The 15,352-nt window shown below is 47.3% G+C and overlaps 1 protein-coding gene across 3 annotated transcripts in view; it reads left to right on the top strand.

Annotated features, from left to right (window-relative positions):
* Nucleotides 1-2,269: 2,269 nt before the first annotated feature.
* Nucleotides 2,270-15,352, top strand: part of PITPNM2 (phosphatidylinositol transfer protein membrane associated 2) — a 125,643-nt gene continuing 112,560 nt past the window's right edge. For all 3 annotated transcript variants that reach the window (XM_030958868.1, XM_030958866.1, XM_030958865.1), the window contains exon 1: nucleotides 2,270-2,403. The gene's annotated coding sequence lies outside the window, so the exon portion shown is untranslated. The remainder of the gene's footprint in view (nucleotides 2,404-15,352) is intronic.

Here is a 15,352-nt window from a genome sequence, read left to right as displayed (position 1 = left end):
ATGTGATTACAGGGCCAGAATAGCTGTCGTAAAGGAAGCTTGAGAAGGTCTGATTCTAAAATTAGAGTGCTGTGGTTCAAGACATTTGATGAGGAATTGTCCAATCCATGCATGGTCTTTTCAGAAATTCTGTAGTTTTTGCAACCCTGTGGGTACTTCAGTGCAAGATCAGAGCTGGGGAGAAGACAAGGATGGGAGTTTCTTGTTTTCTGCTTTACTCTGAAATGCAGAAATTGGGTCTGAATGCTTGGAGAGGACTTGCTCCAATGTATTTCCAGTCTCCACAAAGAGATGTACAATTCTGATGGCATTCCATGTTCTCACTGGTAGTTTTTACTTAGAAGGGGTGGAGGGGGGAAAAATAATCTTTTCTTCCCTGTATAACTCTATTCAGCTGCAGTTTTCCTACTATTCTGTTATTAACAGGTACAATTTAAAGCATTCTTCAGAAATATCAGTCAGCCAGCAGGATTCTTCCAAGGAATCCATCACAGGAACAATTCACGAGTCCAGTAATGGTCTTGTTTTCTTTCATCAGTGCTACAGCAAAACCAAAGAATTTTCCTGACAGACAGTAGAGGCAAGTAGGTAAATGAGCTCAGCTCTTTCACTGCCTCTCCTTGTAACCTCCCTTCATCTCCACTCCATTCTCTCCAGCACTATTCATATTCATGGACTCTTTTTTATTACACCCAGAAAACTGAATTGTGAGTCAGAATTTATTTTTTAATCAAAAGTCCTCCTCCATCTGTTGGAGCTCTTTAGGCTATTTCTGTTCTATTATAACACTGAAGGGGGGGAAAAAGTGTTGCTTTGAGTAAACTTCTAGGCCAGCCTTCTGAGATACCTGTGTGACCTGTGCAGTGTGGTGCCTTTGCCTGATTCATCAGAGGGGCAGAGGCTCTGCAGTTCCAGATTAAATCAGTGGGAGGCCTGAATGCTCAGTGCTCCTGAAAATCAGACCCGAAGCACCAAAAACTGGGACACAGGGAGGTTCACTCCCTGCTGGCCCTGCCCTTTGCTGGACATTGTCCTTTTGTTTTTAATCCCCTTTCAACTTCCTCTCAACACCAGAAAATTGCCTTGTTCTCTCTTTGAGGACACATAAGGATTTCCAGATAACCAGAGAGGCTTTTGCTTCCTCTGTGGAGGACTTTAGTCATCTTCCTCTTGTGTTCTCACCTGACACCTCCCAGCTGTGTTGGTGCTTATTGCCCTTCCAGATCTACAAGGTCCTGCCTGAGGCCCCAGGCTCTCCTCTGCCTCAGTTTGCCCTCGCAAGACACTCCCAAGCATACTTTTCTCTATGATAATAAACATTTCAACTCCTCCAGCTCTTGAAATTTAAGCTTTGGAAAATAAAATTTGTTTGTTCACATCTCTAGAAAGCAAATTTTAAAAAGTTGTAGCTTTGATAGGTTTAGGCTGTAGTGTGGACTACAACTTAGGCTGGCAATGCAGGGAGCAGTTACAAACAAACTGCGAGTACTTTGCAGAGAGGGGGAAAAAGGGCTGGGATGATGCATCCTGAATGAAAAACAACCGCAGGAAATTAACCAAGGTTTTAAAAGGCCACGGTAAATTTCGTCGCAGGGTCTTTTCCTGAGGTTTCTGCATAAAACGATCGCTGAACTTTTTGTGATTTTTATTTTTCCCCGCTGAGCTTTGCAGAGAGTGAAGCTCGAGGAGTCACCAGCGCTGCTCTGGGGGCAGGTGAGGGCACAGCGCGGGCTGGGGCTCGGTGAGCGCCGCTACCCTCGCTGCGGGCACCGCTACCGGCAGCGAGCGGGGGAACGGAGGAAGGCGGTACCAGCCCGGGGATCCCCGCACCGTCCGCTCGCTCCTCCCCCGCTCTTTCTCCGCTCTTTCCCCGCTCCTCCCCGGCTCTTTCTCCGCTCTTTCCCCGCTCCTCCCGCGCCTTCTCCTCACGGCGGGGCGGTCCCGCTGCCCCGCGTTCCTCACCGCGGCCGCCAGGCGGCGCCCTCACCCCGCCCGCTCGCCTGAGGGAGCGCGGAGCGGCGCGGGGAAGGAAGTGGCGGCTCCCGGTGCTGCCGGTGCGCGGGGCTCGGCTCGCTCGGCGGGCGGATAAATCCCCGCGGCCGCCGTGCCACGGCAGGGCAAGGGCAGTGCCGGCGCGGGGCTCTTCGCCTTCCCCGCTCCCTCCTCCCCCGCAGCTGCGGCGGCCCGCCCGCCTCGCCTCCCCCCGCCTCCGCCGTCCCCGCGCCGCGGCAGCGTCGGCGGGCGAGGAGCTGCCCGCGCCCGGCCCGCCCGCGCCGGGGATTATGCCAGCGGCGTGCGGGCATGCCGGCAGGCAGCGACCCGTAGGCAACGGCAGCCGCCGAGCCGCGGCGGCATCGGCAGCAGCAGCAGCGGGAGCCGCGGCCGCCGCGCCGGGAGCAGCCGGTGCGTGGCGGGGGCGCTGAGGGCGGGCGGGGGCGGCGGGGCGAGCACCGACACCTGGCGGCCCCCGGGATGGCCCGGCCGTGCCTCGGCGGGGGCGGGCACCGCGGCGGGCCCGAGGGAGCTGAGCTGGGGGCCGGGCCCGCGGGGCGGCTGCGGCCCTGCGGAGGGGCCGGTGCGGCGCGGGGCCCTCCCGGGAGCGCGGAACGGCCCCCGCGGGCCGCGGCGGGTCCCGGCCGGCACCTGGAGGCTGCTGCGGCCTCAGCGGGGCCGGGCTGTCCGTCCTTCCCCGGGATGCGGCGGTAAAAGTTTCCCGATGGAGCAGTCGGTGACCGGGAGGGCCCCGCGGCCATGGCAGCGCCCGGCACCGCACGGCAGGGACGCGGGAGCGCAGCCCCGGGGTCCGGCGTGTGGCACGGCCGGTGCCGGGCTCTCCCTGCGCTGGCGGGCTGCGGGCGGCAGGCACCGCTCCGTGCCCGCGGGGACAGCCGGGGACGAGCGGACGGACGGACGGACGGACGGACGGACGGAGCACCCTCCCTGCAGGGTCGCGGCACCCGGAGCGTTCGGGGCGGTCACGGCTCGGAGCCGGAGCCAGCCCCCGGGAGAGCTCCGTCCTGGCCCCCTTCCTCCGGTACCGCATCTCCGAGCCTTGAATTTCACCGAATTCGCTCTGGCAGAGGCCCCCGGTGGAGGTTTTGCCGTGCGGTGGCCTCGGACGGGGCCTGGCCGTGGGGAGGGGGTGACGGGGCTGCCCGGGGGTGCCTTCCGTCCCTGAGGGAGAAGAGGGCGAGACCCGCAGCAGCCTCAAAGAATAAATGACTGATTGTAGCTGAGGGACAGCCCCGTGAGCTTTCGGGGCTCGAGACCTCCCTGTGTCAGGGCACTGCTGGGTGGTGACTGGAGCTGGCCGTGCTCCTCAGGCGGTGCTTTTCCTTGCGGGAGTGGGAGGAAGCGATTCTTTCCTTTGGAAAGACCAGAATGCCCTTTCCTTAGCTGGATGATGGGCTGCAAAGCGGGGTTCTTTTTGCTGGGCCTGGCAGTTCTTTCTCCTGGCCTCCCCACCCCTTGACAGAAGGGGTCCTGCCTTGTGTTCCCCAGCCCTGGGCTCCATCCCGGAGCGTGCTGCTGCTCCATGGCTACAGCGTGAACAGCTCCAGCTTTTTGCCCAGCTGTGGGAGGATGAAATCCCTTCCTTCACGTCCTCCCCAGCCTCTCCTGCTCCACTGAAGAAGCAGAAGCACAGAGTGCACCGAGGTGCTCAGCCTGGAGCTGGGAGCATCATTCAGGGAGCCCCTCAGAGGGGCGCCCTGCTCAGTCAGCCACACAAGTCAGTCCTGTCACATTTCACTTTTAAATGCCGCGACTGACGTGAAGTTAATTTAAACTGTGTTTAAGCAAAAAAAAAAAAAAAAAAGTTTCTTTTTGTGTTGGTACCTGCTCTAAAGTGAGAGCTTCCATCTTCTCTGTGCGTCTGGAAGCTGCTAAGTGGAAATTTGATGTCAGGAAGCGTCTTCAGTCTTTGAAGACATAATCTGTGAGTGCTCAGCTCTGAACAGGAAAGTGACAATAGATCAGTCTTTGTGGACATCAGGACTTGAATAGGCGGATGTTTGAGTGCATGTGAGAATATCAGTGGCTGTAGGACTCCTTACCCCCCGATGGCACCGATTCCTGTTCCGTGCCCACATCTTTTTGCTCGTGCTGTATTTTTATCGCCTGGTTTATTTTTGTCGTGACTGCCTTGTGCTCCGGGTAACACAAGACGCCTGACTGCCTTTCAGAGTTCAGCACTGGCTTCTGGGCGAGGGGTTTTCCCCCACCCACGGCTGAACAGGGGACTGCTGTTTGTAGGGCAGCCCTTTCCCTCTTTTCCTGTGGCAGACCTGGTGCCTCCGCTGGATCTCTTGAGTGCCAGGTTATTGTGACAGGTAACCAGCTCCTTGTGCTGCTCGGTAATTGGAACGGCTCCTCGGGATATACAGAATAAAGGATGGCCAGGCATGAAAGCGCTGCTGCAGACTTGTCCTGGCTTGCTGTTTGTCTCAGGATTTCTGCTTTGTGGTCCTTGCAGTGTGTTCTGGTTGTGGCAGAATCTCTGAGAGGGGAAGAAAGGAGCAGCTGGGGCTGGGAATGCAGCTTGTGCTGCTTTTGATGGAGCAGACTTCTGCTAGGCTTCATTAATCATATTTAAGTTTCTGTCACTAACTTTTAATTAAAAGCATAGTTGATACCACTTTAATGAACGTACAGATGTTAGCCATCTTCATGCATAAAAATGCTTTTTAATTCCCCTACTATTCCCTTTATGGCCCTTAGATGCTTTTGCTGCCATCTAAACCGTGTACAGTAGCAGCTGTTTATCTTCTTAATAAAACTTTTTCTTGCATCTGTGTTCGGGAAACAATAATGGTTTGAGTAAACAATTCCCTGGTATCCTTTAACAATATTTTTTTAAGAACTTGGCAGAAAGGGTCAGAAATGGTGCCTAAATAGTGAACTCCAAGGCTCTTGCTGACTATAGCCCTGAGCCTAGTGTAAGTCACCTGAAATTGTTGGCTGTTTTCAAGCTTATGTGAGGTGATGAAGAAAATAAGAAGCCTTCAGTGTATGACTTTTGATTCTGATGAGCTTCACGAGGATCTTTTCCCCAAATGACAACTTCTTATTAAAATATCTTTTCTATTTTGGGTTTGCTGCTGATGGTGTGTGTCAATGCTTTGTCGCTTGTTGTGCATCTAACAGCCTGAGCATTTATTGTGATTTACCATCTGGCACGTGGGAGTTTTATCTAACTTCTCATTTTACTTGACAGCAACCAGTTTGGAAAGACCTTGTCCTGTTTTTTTTTTTTCCTCCTAATAGAAATTCTCAAAACTTAAAACTGACAATGGGGCTAAAAGGTTTTGAATTTAAAGAATTACTCTCTTTCTATTCACAAATTGTTACTGCTTCTGTGAGATGGCCAAAGAGAGAAGCAGCACATCCTTCAAGTGAGCTAATTTAAAGAAGGTTCCTCCAATTAGTCCTAAGGAGCATTTATCTCCCCTCTGCATTCAACTAAAACTCTTGTCATTCAGTTGCTGTCTTGGCAGCCTGAGTGGAAGGCTTTGGAAAATGGCAAGTGAAAGCTGATGCTCTCTCCTGAGTACAGTTTGACTCATGCCTTTCATGCATATTCACCATAATGTCCTGTTCCTGGACAAGCAGGATCCCTCGAAAAACATTTCTTCTTTTAAGGTGTTTTTCTTTTAGACTTCCTCTTATTAGAGGCTCAAATAAGAGGAGAGGGTAGAAACAGGCATCGATGTGTTGCTTTGCTTTCTTTTTATTTTCTTAGAAGGAAAACTTATCCCATGGTTTTCTTAACAGCCAATTTCTCTAAAGGGTGAAGATGCCTTCTCATTTAATTTTAAAACTGCCTGACGTAGGGTGTGATGCAATTAATATTTCTGTTTATCTCCCCAAATTGGTAAAATATGCCTAAATTTAATTTTGAGCCCAAAAGTGTCTTATAAACAAAAATGTTCTGTAGTTTTTCAGTGTGAATGGAGATGGAATAATTAATGGGGTAGGGAGGAGAGAATAAATAAAACACTTTTTATTTATAGCTTTATTTCCTGGGTGTTGGAGGAAATCCAAGTGCCACAAGATTGTACTGGGGCAGAGTCTGTCTGAGCTCACCCACGAACTGAAAGGGAATGTGGCTTCTCTAATTGAGGTGTCCATGCCAAGAGTCCTAGGAAAATTTAAATGAACAAAGTAATGGATGATATTTGGATGTTCTTAATGTAAGAAGAAAACAATCTAGCCTGGGGCTGGCCCAGATCCTGTCACTACAGGGAGTTCTAATCAGCACCATGCCAAGTCAATAGACAGAGCTCCCAAAGTCAGGCTTGTGCATTTTCCGTAGGAAGGAGGGTTTGCTGGTGTGACTGGATGGTAGTTTCAATTTTTCCTTTCAATTGAGCTAATATTTCTTAAATGCTCACAGCAAAATGCTTCAGTAAACCCCACTGGAGAACTTAGAAAGCAGTTGGAAAAAGGTATCTTTCATTTTGAAGGAGGGAGGGGGAGGTGCAGGGGACCTCCTGAGGGATGGCAGGATCTGGAGACAGAGCTGCTTCCCCTTCCTGCAGCTCTTCCTGAGCCGGTGACGCAGGGTCAGGCTGCAGAGGGGAGAAGAAATAACAGGTTGCTCAGGCAAGTGGAGTTTTTGGGCAGATCTGGGTGCAGGGAAGAAATCCACTTGGCACAGGGCTAAAACCTGCCCTGGGGAGCTCGGCCACCCCTGAGGAGGTGCTGGCTTTGCAGGGAGAGGCCATCCAGGAGGGAAAGGGGAGGGAAAGCAGCACCTTCCTGCCCCTGGGCTTCCTGTGTCAGGGGTGCTGAGGAGGATGAGCAGGACCCTTGGGTGTGGTGGCCGGCTCAGTGCAGGGTGGGGGCCTGGCAGTCCCGGGGTCATTGTCCCAGGGCCATTGTCCTTGTCCCGAGGTCATTGTCCCAGCAGCGGACCTGGCACTGGGCAGGGACACACATGCCAGCGCCCTGAGTGTGCCCAGGGTGCCACCAAGGGCAGGGACAAGCACACACCTGGCTGAGGAAGGAGTGCTGATAGGAGCAGGGGCACCCACAGCAGAGTCTTGGTCTCCCAGCAGCAGCACGGGCTGGTTTGGGCTTCTCCTGACCCAGGTAGTGGCTGAGAACTCCAAAATAGATTTTTTTTTTTTTCTGGCTTTAAACAGCCTGCAGAAAATCTTGCTCAGACAGATTTGAAGACCTACAACATCCAGAAGTCTGCACCCCTGTGGACATCAAGTTGTTTTCCAGCAAAAATAACCCAAGCCTGAGTAGTGAGTACCTTGGATAGCGAGGACTCTGCGCAGCTTTTACAGCGCTGGCTTTGTGTTTGGACAGCTGAGCTTGGTGAGTGCTGAGGTGTGGGCACAAACCTTAAAACTCTCCTTGGCAGGAAAACAGGGATTAGGTGAATTGGAGGGAGTCCCTTGATGTGATGAGGAAAAGTGATTTGCCCTTCATGGCTTCCTTTAAACAGCTCAGTCTCCAGTAGGAGACCAGATACCGGGATTTCTGCTCGGGGATTTTCCACCAGTTTCTGTGGCCTCATCATGGTGGGGGGAGGGAACTGAGATCCAGAAAATCCAGTAATGGACCAGAGGTGGTTTGCTGTGAGCTGGGAAGGCACAGCTGGTGAGGACTTGGGGAAGAAAATAGTGAATGAACTGCTGAAAGATTTGTAATTCACCATTGGACAGGGATTCCTGTAGTGGACAGGGAAGCTAACTCTGATTTGTTTGGATTGCTGGCACTTACATAATGATCAGGGAGCTTCAGGATACTAATTCAGGCTTAACCCTCAGAGCAGTGACCTGGGAAGGCATTTTAATGGCATGATAACCAATTTGGAGGGTGGGAGTGTGTAATCACATCAGCACTGAGGTATCTGGGCACTGCAGGGCGAGGCCTCCTTATCTCTGGCTCCAAAGAAGTTTGGTATTTGCATGACTTAACTCGGGATGTGTAGAGGGGCCTTAATTCCATTATGTGCTTTAGAAGGTTATGGGAGGATTTCAGGTTTTTCTGGTACACCAGTTTAGCTTCAGCTGTGTTTTGAACAGGTATTCATAAAGAGTTGGGTTTTAATGTCTCTTTCCAGATGATTTGGAGTCAGAGTTATCCATAGCAAAACCTGGAGGGCTGTGGGCATTTCTGAAGAGGTAAAAAAAAATAATGGGGTGCCATCAATTACTACCTGTTTGAAAGGAACAGCAAAACAATTTCACATATGCATTTGTATATAAACATGGTGTAATTATGTTTTGTATACATCAGAGGACAATTCACTGGGAATAATTTCACTTGTAATTTGTTTCAAGATCAATACCATAACTTAAATAACCTTCTAAAGGTACAAACATGGTAGAATAACTTTCTCTATGTGGGTGGCTTACCTATTTTAATGTTGCCTTTTTTTTTTAAGAAGGAAATAGAGATTTTATATTTATCATATGAGATGAAATTGAAATCTAAATATTTACATCTTTTCACTGGATCTGGGGTTGAGCACCAGCTGTAGGCGTTGCCAAGCTGTTTAAGTTGTCTCCTCCACAGAGCAGGTTGATTTCTCCTGGGTGGTGGAGAGATGGAGCCTCGTGTTTCTGGCTCTTATTTTCTGTCCTGTCTCTGCATCTGGAAATCCTTCCCTCTGTGAGCTCTGTGACCTGGCCTCACGTTCAGAGGGTGCTCCAGCCTAAACATGCTGAAGTTGGACATGTGTGGTCTCCACCAGAATGCAGAGTAAACTGCAAACTGTGAAACTGGAGGGGGAGTCTGGGCCAGGAGGATGTAAATAACTCGAGATATTTGGTGGAAAAGAGCAGGAGGGGGAGGAAGGCCTCTTGCTTGGTTTTTCTCTGCCATCCCATCTCCTCAGTAACATCCTCTGTGCTCTTCACAAGGTGGAGGATCACTTCTGTCTTAAAGAAGGGTAAGCCAGGAGCAGACATAGGAAACGTTGCAGGCACATTTCAGCAGAAGAGACGCTAAAATTCCTGAGATTTCTGTCTCTGGTTTTGTTTTGCTTTCCTTGTTTCCCTGTTAATTTCTTGAGCAGGCTTGACATGGGGCTTTTAGGCTTCTCATCCACCAAAGTGAACTGATGGAGAACACATAGCCTGTTTTGTTCTCCCTCTCTTGTTTTTAAGGATCATTTATCCAGACTCAGGGGACTCTTTGTTTGTCTAACCTGTCTCTGACTGGTAAAACATTGTTCCTTGTGTTAACTCCAACAAACAGTTCCATCAAATATCCTCAAAAATGTGTTTAGCCTGAGAACAACTGTTTCTGTTGAGACTAGAACAATTTCAATGCTCTCTTTTGCTTATATTTAATACCTATAAATAAGTTTTTCAGAAGGGCACCTCCATCTAGCACACTGTCACTGTATTTGGACAAGCCTGCTTGAAGGATTAAACTTTTTCGTTCAGCTTCTGTGTGTCGCCCTGGCTTCCCAGTTTTCATTTACTCTTTTGTTTAGAGCAGGGAGAGATGGTTTGACTTGCCTTGGGTATCTTTAGGTCAGATCTTCTGCCTCATGTCTGCCAAGCATCTGGGCAGAGAGGATGGAGAGGAAAGACCTTTCTGTCCTCCTGCCTGTTCCTTGGTACAGGTGCCCCAGCAGCAAAAGGAGTTTGACATAAAGGGGAGATTTATTTCACTGTCTAATGGAGCATCTGTATTATCAAAGGCAGATATGTCAGAGCACTTTCCCCCTCCCTGCTCTGTCTTTTGTTGTCTGAATGTCATTTTGCTGATAGAACTCGTGTTGTATTCCTTGTTATCAAACTAGAACCGGAGAAAAAAAAAGAAAAAAAAAAAGAGGTGATGCTTTGTCTTAAACGTTGTTACCAAAATCATCAACTAAACCAGATAGAGTGAGGATTTTAATTCCTGGTTTAAAGACTGAGTATAATGTGGCTTTCAGACCTCCTTGATTTTTCCTAAATCAAGTTTATGGTAGCAGCAGCCATGAGTGTCAGCTTCTGATTATAAACAGATTTGGAGCCACTAAAAACCTCCTTGAAATCAGTTTGACAACTGTTTGAGAACCTCCTTTTTAATATTCTCAGCAAGTTCCCTGCTGAGGTCTCTTGCAGCAGCCTTGTAGATCTTGTAGATGTTAGTCTTCCCTGCATATTTTATTTTAACTTGCTCATAAGCTTCCTAGGAGAATGCACATGGATAAGCTTTTCCAAGCTTTTTAAAAATTCATTTTTACATGGAAACCTGGGCTCAGCAAGATGAGAGTTGAGTGGAAACTGGTTGTGCTGTGCTGGGGAGTGCAGCACCTTGGTGCTCAGAGCACCTTGCAGGGAGATGCTTTTTGCTTTTGTTTGGTTTTCTTGAGGCCAAATCCCAATTTCTCCCTGCAGTTTCTGACTCCAGATGGGGCTCTGGACCTGCAGCGGGGTGGAGGGTGCAGCAAATCCATCACCAGGGCAGGCAGTGGGATGGGCTGGGGGTCTCAGGGTGCACAGGCTCAGGTGGGAGAGAGGAAGAGTTTGGTTGGTGCTGATTTTTATTCCTGCAGCCCCTGCTCTGAGCCACCAGGCTCAGAAAACCTGAGCAGTTCCTAAGGGAGCATCAGCCCAGGCCTGTGCTGCGTGCCCAGGGCTCTGCACTGCAGGGATCAAGGGAAATTCCATCTGGAGGTGGGAAAAACAACCCTGGCAGCCTTTCTTTGTTCGAGGCTGGCAGCGGGAGCAGAGTCAGGGACAGATTTCCATTTGACTCATCTGTTGTTGAGATGGTGACACCCTTGAGTCACATTAAAAACGAGACCTTGTAGCTGAATTGGCACATCATGGAGCAGGTGTTTGCTGGGGTTTTCGGGGGTTTGTCCTTGTTCAGAAAATTATTTTTCCGTTCTCTGAGACGGGATGAAATTGATTAATGGTGTTGCTGATGTTCTGGGTTAAAAATAACAGGAAAACCTGATTCAGGTGGAATGCTGGAAGTTAACTGTCAAGATAACCTGCTTGAAATAGTTGTAAAGGCCTAAAAATAAAATAAAATAAAATAATAAAAAAGATGAATGCCCAGTAGCCAGATGGTTGGAAGAGAACACCCCACGATCAATGAGGCAATATGTAAATATTTTCGATCATTACCACAGTACTGCTGTGTTGACATTGAAATTCAGAGTGTTATTCTGTGGGACTCCTCATTGATCAGCAGATGAGCTCTGATAAAACAGAGGATGAAAGCACAATACTGAGCATTATTATGGATTGTGGATTTCATTGACAAGGACAGGCTTCCATCAAGGGCTAGGAATGGATTTCAGACGCTCTTTAAGCACGTTGCTGAGCCACTGTGTTCCTTTCTGGCTGTCAGCTACCAATTAAGTGGTGTTTTATTTCTTGAGCTGCTTTATTTAAGGTGAAATACTGCATAATTGACTAATTTTTCTGTGCTAATTGCTACAGTTATATGGGAAGGGGCAAGGTGGAAGCTGACATAGAGTTCTCTGCTTGAAATATACCTGGCTAGAAATGACTGGAAAATAATATTAATCAAACAGCTGAATTAAAGTAATTTTTTTCATAAAAGATTCTCCTGAAAGCTGATTGTAGAGACCCTGTCTGGCTGAGTCACTAAGAAACCTTCACGGGGTGATAGCATTCTTATGAATAAAACATGAAGTGCCTTTGGCATACACAGGTGCTGAACCCACCCAGAGCCTTTTTCTTTTTTTTTTTTCCTTCCTTCCTTCCTTCTCCTTTAAAAAAAAAATCCCAAATCCCGTTGGTTTTACTCAGAGGGGAGTCAGAAGCTTGACACTAAATGGACTCTTTTGAAAGCTGCTTTTAAAGATCTGCCCACCCCAAAGCAATCCCAGCAGGGGCTGCTGGTGGTGGTTCCTGGGATCCCAGCCTGGAGGGAGGTTTGGGAAGCTGATGTGTGTGGGGAGCAGGTTGCCACCTTTGTGTGATATTAAATGTGACTCTTCCTGTTTTACGTAGACTGCTGTGAGGTTCCTAAAAAATCTTATAAGGGTGCATATACAATGTAGAGTTTGAGTTCTTTGAAATTTTTTTTTCTTGCAGTTGATCAGAGCAAGGGGTTGTAACATTTCCCATTTCATAGAAGGGAATAAAGACTTTTAGGAAAGGTTTAATGACTTCTAAGGAAGGAGGTAGAGGGCTCTTGGCAAATGAAAAGCTCATTATAGCTGCAGCAGGGTCCAGAGCCCAGGCAGCTTCTGGAAGCTTTTTGCTGTTTGTTTTACCTCCCTTTCCCTTGGGTCTGGCTGCTTACAGTGCAGCCAGGACCTTGTGCTCCTTTGGGAATGTAACCCCGGGGCACTTGGAGGGTCCAGATGCTACAAACATCAGAGAGGGAAAAATGGTCTCAGTGCCTTTCCAAGCTGCTTGTATTTTCCAGTTAACTGCTGCATTTCTCTTGCATGTTGATTAATTTCTTGGCACGTCCTGGAGCCTGTTCCTCTGATCAGAGTTCTTAGGATTTTGAATTTATTTCCCTGTGGTTTGTTGATTTTTAGTTGCTCACTTGTATCCCTTTAGTGCTTTAGGGTGGCTGCTAGGAGAACAGAAACCACCTTTTCTGAGGATAAAGGGCTCTGGAGACTCTCTGTGGTCTGAAACTGATGCTCCCAAACCATGGGCATGTGGTGTTTGACCACAGATGACACTCGGTAGGGCTTAGAATTTATTCATGCAGATTGGGCAAGAGCAGGAGGCTGAGCTAGACCAGCTGTGGTGATCATGAGGAATAGTTGTGCTGGTTCATTTCTCCCTGCAAGACGGTGCTCTCAGTGCCTCTGACTTTGCAGAAGCTTTTTTATTGCCTATGCTGGGCAGGGCTCTGCTCCTCGAGGCAGGTGAGTTGTGGTCTGGGGTTTGTCACCGGGTGTGTTTGTCCAGGTGATGGTGAGGAGGGAGCCCTGCCCGTCCCACCAGTATAAAGGGATTTAGTGGTGGCAGCGATGGTGCCTCCTGGAAGGACTGGAAAGTGAAGTGCAGCACATCAGTTCAGCAGAGAAGCCTTCAGAAGCCAGCAGAAAGCATCTTATAATTAATTAATCATCCTCCATGGAAAGGTAAATGCCAGTTCTGTTAGTGCAGTGTGGTGTTTTCAACATTGATGCTAAAAACAAGCTGTGTGGCACCTCTGCCTCTTTGCAAGAGATATTTACATGTGAATCTGTCTATTAATAGCTGTGGTCTGTTTTCCTGTGCCTCGGGTGCTGCTGAGCTGTTGTGCTGCTCCAGAGCCGGAGGTGGTCTTTGATTCGGTTCTGGGCTGCTCAGATGCTTCCCTGAAAGCCTTTCGAGGAAGGGAGGGAGTTTCTAATGTTCCTTTTTGCAAATCACCCATAACACAAATGTTGTTGCAGCCTTTTGGGAGCTCTTGCATTAACTCACATTTCTGTGCTTTTGTTGCGTTGCTTTTTCCTGGTGGTTTGGACAAATGTGCCCCTTGTTTAACAATGCTGAATGCTCCCACACTTCAGAAGTTTAATTTTAAAGCAGAAGCAGTTTTAACTGTGTAATTGATTTCCATTTAGCACAGCATGTTTCTGAAATGCAGAGAGGGTTAATGATATAGAAGAGGATGAAAACCTGACAATTTTTAAGTTTAAATTTTGCCTTGGTAATCTGTTCTCACACCTAAAAATAAGTAAATTAAGAATAGCATCAGCAAGGCCTCTGCAAACTGCAGTGACTTTAAAAAGTGATGACTTGGGAATACAATCAAGGTGAATTGTTTATGATTATTCCAGAAAACAAGTTTCATAGATGTCATAATGTCCTAGGCTACATTAATTATCTATTACTTTTAGTGTTTGCTGCAGAGAAAATGCCAGTGTTTCTGTTTTCCCATAGGCAATACTTTCAGTTTCTCTTGTACAGAAATGTTTTTGCTTTTAATCACTTTTGATTGCAGTACCATTAACAAGGGTGCAGAGAAATCAGTTTTTCTATTTGGTACAGACTTACTGCCACTGAAAAGAAGAACTTTTGTCATCCTTCCCTAATGTACAATACAGGGAAAAACCCCAACCCCAGAACAAATAAGAATAATGGAGGTAGGAAGATTGATTTTTCTTACCTAGAGGAGGCTTTGTGGCTGCCCTTCCAGGTTTGCAGGTTTGAGTTTTTGGGGGGGGGTTTGAGTTTGGCCTCACCCAGACTCTGAAACCCTTTGAAGCTCTGTGTCCAGGCCCTGCTAATTCTGAGAACTGTTCCCTGCTCAGCAAAGCCAGACAGAGAGAGCAGGGCCCTGCTCTGACTCGATTTTTTACAATTTATTTACCAAAGTGTGGGTTGTAGTGGATGCTTCTTTTGGGAGGATGGTGCCTGGCATATCCAGCACCTAGAGAGACTTGTCTTGCTTGTGGGAAATGGGGAAAGAATGGATATGGACAAATCCCAATGTGCTTGAGGAATGAATTATTGTATAACCTGTAAAAAATTCAGATATATTCTGTACATTCTTGAGGAATGAATTATTGTATAATTGGTAAGGCTCAATCAGACTAGATGTGTATTGAGTTAAAAGCTACACAGCTATAATGACTCCTTTTAAAAGAGAAAGGTAGTGTGAGGATTCTTGTTTACTTGCAAATCATAATGGTAGAGTGGCTAAAAGGACTAATGGAATACTTGCTTTCATAAAAAGGCATTTAAAATTCAAAGGCAAAGCAAGATTAAAATGTTGTATTTAAATATATTTCCATCATAGAGATTTGAATAGTTGCTTTAGAGAGAAAGTCCTTTGAGCTTTGCATCGTCATATTGTATATAACAGTAGGGGAAGAAATTTACATTTCCTTTTGTGAAAAGAATTTTTACTTAAAGCATTCATTAAGAATTTATTGGGTTAATTCCACCCCAAGGTGCACGCACAAAAAATTCTGGCACAGGTATCAAATCACCAAATATTTTTTCTTCCGTTATAAGAGGATGTAATTTTAAAAGTAGTGGTGATTTTCAGTGTTTATTTTGCTGTGAGCCTGAAGAATTAATTTTATTTATCCTCTGATCTTGACTCTATTAATGTTGGCAGCAAGATCAATAGTCAGTGAAAGAAAAGAAAACTTAAGATTCAGTTTCAGATAAATTCTGATCAGATCCTAAACCACAGGGCCACAGACTGGACCTGTGGTTCCCAGTTCTGACAGATCCAATCTAAAAGATGCATCATGGTTTTGAGATAAGTGAAGCAACTTAATGTCCAGCACTTTCACCACCACCACCACCACCATTATTATTATTATTATTATTATTATTATTATTATTATTATTATTATTGCCACCCAGCCTGGGAAAGCAGAAGTGCCATTTGGGCTCTATGTGCCTCAGCTGTGAATCAGCAAATGACGTTAATAAGCATTTGTGGACTAAAT

The sequence above is a fragment of the Camarhynchus parvulus genome, chromosome 15 (genome assembly GCF_901933205.1).
Source record: "Camarhynchus parvulus chromosome 15, STF_HiC, whole genome shotgun sequence".
NCBI classification, from domain to species: Eukaryota; Metazoa; Chordata; class Aves; order Passeriformes; family Thraupidae; genus Camarhynchus; species Camarhynchus parvulus.
The sequence above is the reverse complement of the archived record's forward strand: the minus strand, read 5'-3'. Positions and strand labels throughout refer to the sequence as shown.